General features: G+C 46.3%; 1 non-coding gene across 1 annotated transcript; it reads left to right on the top strand.

The window, feature by feature from the left end:
* Positions 1 to 7,498: 7,498 nt before the first annotated feature.
* TRNAR-CCG lies at positions 7,499 to 7,571 on the top strand. The gene has a single exon. It is a non-coding gene; the product is annotated as a tRNA-Arg (tRNA).
* Positions 7,572 to 10,902: the final 3,331 nt, after the last annotated feature.

A 10,902-nucleotide genomic window follows, 5' to 3' on the forward strand; every position in this document is an offset into this window, starting at 1 on the left:
TAAAGATGCATGCAAAAACTTGCTACTGTCATTTATATGTGTTAGATCTGCTGCTTTATGGGTTTGAAGTTTCCTGGAAACATGCAGATACCTAGGAGTTTACTTCTAAAAATTACCTCGGGGGAAAGGCGAGGGTGTGGAGAGTGGGAGGGCAGGATGCAGTGTTACATGACTTGACATATATTTAACATTGCAATTGGTTCATTATAGCTTTTCATAAGTTATTCCACAAACCATAGCTGAAAATCCTAATGTCAAGACTGTTTTGGTCATTGCAGAGCAAATTCTGGGAAGGATTAGCCAGAAGTTGGAACACTAATAAAAACTATAATATTCCAGCATTGGAATAGTAACAGCGTCAAACGTTATATAGTCCTCTACAGTTACTGCTGTGTTTTGAACAACCACTACAGAAAACAGTACTACTTCTGACAAGTGCAGTCCTTCCAGTTTGCATCCTCTTAGCAACAAAAGAAAATCAAGGACAAGAAAATCTAGCTCAAGCAATCTAAGCAGCAACCAAAACGTCTGTGTTCCAGCAGAAAGCCTACAACAGACAAGCCAGAGGTGTCCTTACGGAACCCAATTGTAACTATTTTTATTTGTAAATAACCCTGGGCCATTAACCACCAGCACTTCCTTGAATAATTGATTGATTCACTGCTCAACTGGGTGTTTTCACTTGAGAGAAGCTTGCAAAACTGTTTGCTATAGTTTCAGTCCAGGTGGATCCCTGCTCTGTGTTTCATGTCAAATTTGGGATTTGAATGAGTTCTTCACTTGGTTACATGTCAAAACCTTCTAAAGTACCAAGTTTTTCCAAGACTTGACACTGAGCTATACATCACCTGAGTTCATTACAGATTTGGCTCCTATTTATTGGGAAAGGGTGGGAAACTTGGTTAGCCCTACAGGAAAAAAAAGAGCTGAATTTCAACCTTGAAAGAAACAACATGGAACAAGTTTTGTGTGGTTTCAGATTTTGTTGCCAGCATTTGTGCAGTTCTGTTCCCTCCCTCCCTTGGTATCCAGAAAATTAAACATGGGGCAAAATTCACCTTGATTCCTAGATGTCTGTGATTTGGTGTCATAAAGGCTGAAAATTAGGTGGTTGGTCTCAGGAGGATGTTTAAAAGAGAGTCAGGAGGTTAGAGTTCCTAGACAGTGTATGGGAGGAATTAAGCATGTCTGAGATGTGGTTCAGGAAGCCTGGAGAGTGAGCAGGGAGATGCCTAGAGCTAACCAACAGGAAACACTAAGCACAGGGAAATGTCTGAACTCCTGCCCCTCTTCAAAATTCAGGCATCTCACTCAGGGCTACAACATTTTCACCTCGGCCCACTCAGGATACTGAGCCTGGAGCCATCTCCTGCAGATAGGCACCTAGTCAAGCAGGACACTTTCTTTCTAAGACACATTCAGAGGACATTGCCACTGCCCACCTTTTGTCTAATAACCTAGCATGGGATTCAATTTCCCTTTGTGTATCTAAACTGGCAGTTTTCTAGCTGCCTATCTGGCCATTTTTTGGCTCTTGCTTCGCACTTTGGACATACAAGCCTGCAGCTGTAGACTAACTGGGTACATGCCAAAGATCCAGGAAAAAAATGAAAGCAAGGAGAGCAACTTCTCACATGTTCAGTTATTGGGGCACTCACCAAGGAAGCTAAAACCTGGATTCTATCTTTTGCTTCTTTAGAGGGGATGAGTCTACATTTCTCTGATTGCCCAGTGCAATACTCTTAATCCTCATACTATGGCTAGGGACAGACATTACACATAAACCAGTTTAAGTGATCAGAAACTGGTTTAAACTTGTAACAGAACAGATGCTTAGTGCATAAAAACCAGTTCGAAAACGGCGGAAACTACTTTGAGATAAACCTGGTTGAATGTAGTATCAGACTTAACTGATTTGGGTCAAACTGGTTTATGAAATGTCTGTCCCCAGACCCTTTCCTGGTTTAAGGTAAATCAGAGTCCTCCAGCATCCCAGTTGCTTTGGAACTCTGGGCGGGGTTCTGCTCTCTGTTCTGCAGCAGGGCTCTTTTCCCTGGCTGGCGCTCCTGCAGAGACTGCAGGCATCTGCCTGGCTTTCCCCTGCTCCCCCACTCTCCCTCACCACTCCCTGCTCAAGCAAGGATCTCCCCTCCCCTCTGCCTTACACAGACACCTCTCAGCATTAGCTAATCAACAGGTAGCTGCTAAGGTCCCTCAATTCCTTCCTTGGAAAAAGTTGTTTAAGGAGAACTTGAGCTAATAAGAGAGCCTGTTGTTTTGTTTGATGGACTAATAAATGCTAATGACTCCCTGTGTAACTCAATGCTCTGTTATCAACAGCCAGAAGGGGGATCCCACCCTAATCAGAGCATCCTGCCAGGGCCTGGATATGTTCCACCCCAGCTCAGCACTATGGAAGGGAAGGGAGGGCTGCTCTAGTGCCCCTGGCTTCTAGCCTAAGCCAATGTAGGCACGTGCCTGCATTTCTTTGGCCCAGATGGGATGTCTGTACCATTTCAAACCACTTTAGCCTATCCAGATTAGACTAAGATGCAAAAATTGAATCTATTTAGGCTCAGGCTTTTTGAATGCCTGTCCCTAGCCTATAGGTTAGGCATGATTCTAGCCCTTCTCAGTGTCCCTTTTGAAGCTGAGCCACTTTCCCTTGTATTTATTAGTGACTGGATAAAAGGGATGGAGAGAAGCAGTGGGGGAAGCTTCTTCTCATTCACAACAGGAGGCCAGGCTTCAACCCAGGGCCTGCTCCCTTCCAGAGCAGCAGCCATCTCACTAAGCCACACACCCTCTGACTTGCTGTATTCATTCTGTCCCCACGTAGCTCTTTCTCCTGACTATCCAGGGGCCTAAAAGAAGCACTGGAGAGGGTTGTAGATACTGCATGAATTTATACACTTGATGGCTTTTGTGGCTGCTAGCGTGAAGGAATTCTGAACGGCATTTTGTGACTGAGATAACCAAATTCTTCCAAAGTCTTATTTAGGTGCCTAGCTTACAAGTATGGATCTGCCCTTTGTTCTGTAGGCATCTCCCCAAGAGACAGCAAAAGACCAGCAGGACCAAGGGAAGCAGTCAGATTTTTATACTAATTGCAGGAAACTTTTGATTTTTTGCCTTGCAGCCATGCTCATGCCCCTTTTGTGTTCTCTTTCCCAAATGTCCATGCAGCTGAGTTCTCCTGGCACATGCACTGACAGAAAGTGAACTGCAGAGTCCTTGGCACGGATAATCCCACTTGCAAAGACTTGCGCTGGATGGGATGGCACACAAATCCCATCAAAGAACAAAACCAGCTCTCAGTGATTTATTTATCTGACCAATCACAGCTCCCCAACACAGACTGAATGCTGAACATCAAGTACTCAGTAAAACTGTTCACAGACAGTCAATGGAGATAACGATATTCACTAAAAAGTTCCTCCAACCCTTTGAGTAATGAGTACGCTTGAAGAAATTGCAACCGGATTCTCACAGAAAATGAGGATATATTTGTTGAAAAATACTGCTTTGCAAATAACTCACTCAGTAAATTAGTGTTCAAACTGATTGGGCTTCTGTTATATAAATACTAAATAGTAAAGAGACCCACTCATTTAGAGCCGATTTGGTCTTTTTCCAGACTCTTCTTTCCCAGCACTGTAATAGCAACACAGCTGCTAAGGTTTTCTGGATGAAGTATTTAAACTCTGTCCTGGCTCTCATGTTCCCGAGCTTTTTCTGAACAGATAAAATGGGATTTCACCTTCAATTCAGCTGAGGTTGCCCTGCCTAGGAACATACAGGAAATAGGGACTGCAAATATACACATGCCAGTACTGCCAGTACTAAATGAAAAGCCACACTTCCCGTAACGTGGACCCCAAGGGCATGACTGAATTGCCTCAGGGCTGCATGGGGGACTGCCCCTGCTCCTTGCAGACGAGTACCTATGTTGAATGTATTGTAGCTGCCTTAGTGCTGTGCTGGACCCACAGAAATAAGCCCCTTAAAAAGAACGGGCTTATTTGCATGTTCCCAGTACCACGCTGCAGGCAGGTACGTTAGATCCATTTTGGGTGATCACATGTATGGAGAAGGTGGAGAGTGCTTTCCTGCAGCACTCCCTCGCCTGGTTCTTTGACTGTGTAGACATGCCATAAGGGCCTGAGTCAGAGCCCATGGGGATCAACGAATCCAAATCCAAAACAAGGGTTGCTTGCACACAAATCACCTGGCTCTTTTTTTTTTTTTTTTTATGTGAAACTAGATTGTGCATTTCAGATGAAATAATAATATTTTCCGTCTTTCTCCCATTTGAAATTGACTGGCATCAGGTGAATGCATCTTTCCCTCTACTGCTTCGATAAATTAACATAGGCTTTGTGGTAGGGGGACTGTGGCTTTAAGGGCCAAGCTTCTCACAGCCAGGGAGGAGGGCACTGTTAACTTGTTGCTGCTGGTGTTGTGTACAGCCAGCTGGAATCAGACACAGAATAAAGCAAGTCTTTTACAAGCTCTTTTACAAGCACAATGGTGACTGTACATCACGAATATGCCTGGACTTCTTTATTATTTGTTGTATCTACCCATTAAGTGACAAGCCCACGCTTTTTCAAAACCTCATAAAGTCCCTGACACTTAGCGAGCTTCTTACTTCCAGGAGAGAAATAAATCCAACACCTCCTTCCGTAGTTTATATGCTCTCTTCTGCGCAGACTGGTCATTCAGCTCCTGATCACCCCGAAGCGTCTCAGCTTGTAGCCGTTGTTCGCTCACAAGAGTGATGTCTTCAGCTTTTCATTGGTTCACAGCCTTTGACTTTGGGGCTGTTTTGAATTCAAACAGAAGAATTAAACCAAATCTCTGCCCAATTCTGACCGGATTGGGTGTTGAAATTGTACAAAACCACTGAGGTCTGGGTGATTTTTCATACCAGTGAATAAGCCCACATTCACTTGAAGTTTGGCCCGAGTTTGCTTTAGTAGATCTTGGCAAACCTGCTGAGTTTCAGGCTTATAACAAAAGTCAAAGCGTTGCCTGGTTGGGTTTCATTAAAGTTGTTATGAAACTAACCCACAGCTCAACTGTCCACACACCTGTGTCCCTCTGCCGAGTTATTGACAGTAAATGCAGTATTTCATGGATCTTGGCACTTCACAGCATTTGCTAATTATGATCCCATCTGCTGAGTTGCAGTTATGGCTGGTGTGAAGGAGGATAAAATTAAAAAAGCCAACAAGTTAGATGCCTATGTTTGTTTTGCCTTAGAGCAAGGGTGGGATAAACACTACTTTAAAAATGTGTAACCTGCATTTCACATCCCAAAAAATGTAAATGCTCTCTCTGCTTCCCTGGGGAACGTATCTGGAATATGAAAGGTTCTCAAGGACCAAGAACAAGCCTGGAGGTGAATTTCTTGGGAATCTCTTCACGTCTATTAAAACTGATTTAAACAAATATCAGTTTAAGGAAACCAAGCTGAGGGCCATGCAAAGGGCTTGCACCTGGGATCAAACTGGAAATACTAGTGACTGCAGCCTGGGCAGAATCTGGATGCGTGCGCTCCCTCTCTCCCTTTAAAAGTAAATAGGTCAAGACTTATAGCAGCTAAGTGGCTGAGGGTCAGCGGACCCTGACTCAAATCCAGCCTCAAGTTCCCAGTGCGATGAGGGAACTGGATGTTTCAGAATATTTTTATGAGGCTGAAAACTTTTATTGCTTATTTATTTAACGAAGAAACAAGACAGAAACAAAAAGCCTCTCCCTTACATTTACACATTTTTCTTTAGCCACACCAAAGGACGTGTTCCAAGTTCAGACAAATGCAAGTGCATCAAATTATCACAGAGACTCTAATGTGACCATCAGAGTCACATTCACCTCTCACTTACACTACTTTTACAAAAAGGAATAATGTTGTCAGAGTCGACGGAACTACATTGTTGGGAAACTGGAGCAAGCAGAAGATCAGACCAATGTCTTTACGTTTGTGGATTTCAGACAGAGATTCTCACCAGGCATAGTAGTACAGTAATAAGGTAAGTAGTAAGGTAATAAGTAAGGTAATTCCTGCCAGGCATAGCAAAGGCATAGCATTTCGGCCAGATTGTCTCCACCTCGGAGACCTGTGTCCATTCCATCATCCTGCTTGCCCCACGTTTCCCTGACTTTCTCCCCTTGAACAGGCGATGGACAGTCTGGTTCTCCAGGTTTATGCCATCTGAGAGTTCTTCCATGTTGGGACAATTTGCAGCTGGACAGCTGGGATCAGATTTTGATCCTTTTGCAAGGTTTATCCATCCTGTATTTAGTGCCTGGGATGATCTATCCGAAGATGTTCTGTAAGCTACAAAGACTACTGCAGTTGCCATTGATGGGTAGCCCCTTTCTGGGATGAAATACTGGTACTCCTCACTTAAAGTTTTCCCTGTTAATGTTATTTTGTTATTACGTGGCTGATCTATTAGAGAAGATCTTCAAAGGGAGGCTAGATAATCACCTAGCCAGGGTCGTTTGACCCCAGTACTCTTTCCTGCCCTGGCAGGGGGTCAGACTTGATGATCTGCTCGTGTCCCTTCCAACCCTCCAACCCTACCAAGTATGAAACTAGACTTATTTAAAGTTGCACAATGTTCAGTTATAACATTGTTTGACGGCTGCCTGCTAGTAGGTAACTACTGTGACATAATTGGATTCGCTTAACATTGTTTTGCTTCAAGTCACATTTTTCAAGAACATAACTATGACATACCTGTACTCCAGCTGGTACAGAGTGTAGCACAATACTGTGTAAATGACCAATAAGCCACAATTGCCCTATAGTCAAGATTCATTATAAACACTCAAGCTTCATATCTGTTAGGGTAACGATATGTGGATTTTGAAGAGTGCTGGGTGTGCAGCTGAATAAAAGTTTTTTTTTTCCTGTGTCTCAGCAAAAGCTTCTGGTCACAAGGCTGGATGATATATTAAAAGTAACTAACTTCACTAATGCTTAGGTAAGCAGATTCTTAACAAAAGGATGGGGTGCAAAGTGTTGTGTAAAAATAGGATACAGACCAACGGTTATCATTAGGGGACAAAGCAGAAGTACGGCCTTGGAGATGGTACTGAAGTCAGCAAGAAACTAGAAAGAACCAGCAAGAAACCACAATTTACCAGGAGAAGATAGTGGTCAAAGTCTTACACATGAGCTCTTAGCAGAGAGGCATGTAAATGAATGAAATGCATAGGCAATACCATGTTAATGAAGCAAACAGTAAACAGAAGCAGAGTTTGAGATGGGAGTAGAAATGGGAGGAGGAACGAGGGCAGAGTGAATGTTAATGAGTATGAACCAAGCTGTACAAATGTAGAAAAAACTATTGTTTGGGAAGGCTCCCTGGTTTCTTGTTTTTTTGGGAGCTAGTCCAAAGCGGTCTCCATTTTGTCCCTAGTCATTAGGTGCTGCATGGAATTGGGGGGGGGTGGTCTAACAAAATTTTCAGCCCTATTTGCTATAGGCCCAGTGGCCTAATGGATAAGGCATCAGCCTCCGGAGCTGGGGATTGTGGGTTCAAATCCCATCTGGGTCAACTTTACCATTATGGTCATAAACTCCTGAAGGTTTCAGATATAAGGAAAAACTTGTTTGTGGTTTGTGTTGGTACCTTGGAGATCTTCAAAATGAGACAGGACTTGATCCTAGCAGTCTTTCCTGCCCAGGGCCCTTCTATGGACTCCAATTTCCCAACAATGTCATTTCATTCATTTACATGCCTTTCTGCACAACACTAAGCCATAAACAAGTAGCTACTCCTATGATGATGTCAACACGGAGTGCTGCCAGGGCCCCTCCTTGGGGGGCGCAGCAGACCTAGGGCTTGTCTGAGGTAAAACAGAGCCCATGGGGGGGCTGGCATTCCCCCACCCCCTGGCCTATGGGAGTTGCCCATCAAGGCTGGGGGGGGCAGGGATTGGGGACCTCCACACCTGTCCTGGAGGCGCAGGCGAGGGAGCTCCAAGAGGAGGTTAACAGGCTGAGGGGAATCAGGGAGGCAGAGGATGAAATCGGCAGCTATTTCTTTTCCCTGCAGGGCCACACACCCAAGGAAGAAGCACTTTGGGAAGTGCCCTCCACTGCAGAGTGGCAGATGGTCACCTCCAGAACCAGGGCTGCTCATAACACAGCAGCACCAGTTCCTCCAGTCCGGCTGGAGAACAGGTACAAGGCCCTGGCAATTCTGGAGGAGAAGGAAGGAGAGGAGGCAACTGGAGAGGAGGCAACTCCACGCTCTCCACAATCCCAGCAGGCCAAAGAAGCTTAGCAGTCCCGGAGGAAAAAGTGTTGCGTGATCGTCATAAACGACTCCATCCTGAGAGGTACGGAGGGCCCCATCTGTCGCCAGGACCCCTCGACATGCAAGGTCTACTGCCTACCCAGAGCAAAGATTCATGACATGAAGGGGATGATCCAGGTTATGATCCAGCCCACTGATTACTACTCCATGGTCCTAATCCATGTGGGTACTAATGATGCGACCAGAAGAAGCCCTGATCACCTGATGGTGGACTACCACACTCTGGGGGGGGTGCTGAAGGAGATAAGCGCACAGGTGGTTTTCTCTTCTGTCCTACCACTCAGTGGACATGGAAGACGGCATGCTACGTGCATCGCAGAGACTAACTGGCGGCATCAGGAATGGTGTCTTGAGGTGGGCTTTGGTTTCCTCGACAACGACCCGCACATCACGACAAGACATGCTCGGTTGGGATGGGCTCCACCTTTCCCCTAAAGATAAGCGTGTGTTTTCTTCTCGGTTGGCGGATCTCCTCCAGTGGGCTTTAAATTAGGCTCATTGGGGGAAGGGGAAGACGAGCGCGGAGGAAGCCTTGGACCACTAAACCAAGCAGCACTCACAAGTACAGCCCAGCCTAGACCAATGAGCGGAACATATACACAGATAAGCAACAAGGGCCAGGGTAATGCTGAAAGTAGGGGGCCAGTGCACACATCCACAGGAGGCCTCAAATGCCTCTACACAAACGCTCATAGTATGGCAAACAAGCAGGAGGAACTTACCCTCCTGCTAGCTGACACCAGGCCAGACATAGTGGGGATCACTGAAATGTGGTGGGACCCAAAGCATGACTGGGCAGTGAACAACAAGGGCTATAAGCTGTACAGGAGGGACAGGACAGGGAGGAAAGGTCGGGTTGTGGCGCTCTACATTAAGGAGGAATACACATCCTCGTCAATTAGCAAAGAATCAGAGGAGGGGCACTCTGAAGTGCTTTGGGTTAGAATACAAGGCAGTCGAGGGGAAAGGGACTTAACGGTGGGGGTCTACTACAGACCTCCCAACCAAGGGGAAGAGCTAGACCAGGAATTCTTAAGTCAGTTCACGGAGGTAGTTAGGTTAAAGGATGTGATCATCACGGGTGACCAGAACTTTCCAGACATCTGCTGGGAAGAGTAGTCAGACAGGTCTGACCGCTCACGTAGGTTCCTAGCCAGAATTCAGGAACTCCATCTAACCCAAGAGATGCACAGCCCCACCAGGGGAGATGCCTTGTTGGACCTACCTGGTGCTGGCCAGCAGCGATGACCTGGTGAGGGGGCTGCGGGTGCTCAACCACCTGGGCGACAGTGATCATCACCTGCTGGAATTCACCATCCAGCACAAGGTGGCAAAAGCCTACAGCAAGGCAGCAGCCCTAGATTTCAGGAGGGCAGACTTCAATGAGGTAAGGCAAATAGTTGGGGAAGCACTGAGGTCCCAGAGGGGAGGGGAGCCAGGTGTCCAAGAAGAGTGGTTGCTTCTTAAGGAGACTATCCTCCAAGCCCAAAGGGAGGTAATCCCAAAATGGATCAAAGGGAGCAGGAAGGTTCAAAAGCCCCCATGACTCACCAGAAGCATCCGGGAATGTCTCGTAGCTAAAAGGGAGGCGCACACCCAATTGAAGGGAGGAACCATCACCAGGGAGGACTATACTGTGGTTGCTTGGGGATGCAGGAGGCCAGTCAGGAAGGCCAAGGCAGAGATGGAACTTGGGCTAGCTTCCTGAATCAAGGCCAAGAAGTCCTTTTTTTAAATACATAGGGTGCAAAAAGAAGGTTCTGGGTAATGTGGGGTCCCTGCAGGGCATGCTAGGAAATTTGATTGTCACACCAGACAACAAAGCTAACTTATTTAACGAGTTCTTTGCCTCCATTTTCCTGAGCAGGGACCAGAACAGCCACCCCTCCTAGACCCCCCCTCAGACCCCAGGGGAGATGCACCTAGGCCAAGGGTTAGTGAGGAACTACTTAGGGAACTTCTGGAGGGACTGGATGTATTCAAATCAGCTGGTCCAGATGATCTCCACCCTAAAGTACTGAGGGAATTAGCTGATGTCATTGTGGGACCCCTGGCACGACTGTACGAGCACTCATGGTGCTCTGGTGTGGTGTCAGAGGACTAGAAAAGGGCCAATGTGGTTCCTGTCTTCAAAAAGGGGAGGAGGGAGGACCCAGAAAACTATAGGCCAGTTAGTCTTACCTCAATCCTGGGAAAGCTTTTTGAGAAAATTATTCTGGCGCATGTCCACGAGGGGCCAGCAGAGGATATTATGCTTAGGGGCAACCAACATGTGTTCATTAGAGACAGATCCTGTCAGACTAACCTGGTGGCCTTCTACAACCAGGTCACCAAATCTTTAGATGCAGGGGTAGCAGTGGACATAGTCTTCCTGGACTTTCGGAAGGCCTTTGACACTGTCTCTCACCCTGTTCTCATTAAGAAACTGGGCGACTGGGGTGTCAACACCTATACAGTCAAATGGGTCACCAACTGGCTGGAGGGACGCACCCAGAGAGTGGAAGTGGACAGGTCATTTTCAACCTGGAGGGATGTGGGCAGTGGGGTCCCCCAGGGCTCGGTCCTC

This window comes from Crocodylus porosus, unplaced genomic scaffold (assembly GCF_001723895.1).
Source record: "Crocodylus porosus isolate Cpor-Errol unplaced genomic scaffold, CroPor_comp1, whole genome shotgun sequence".
Taxonomy (NCBI): domain Eukaryota; kingdom Metazoa; phylum Chordata; order Crocodylia; family Crocodylidae; genus Crocodylus; species Crocodylus porosus.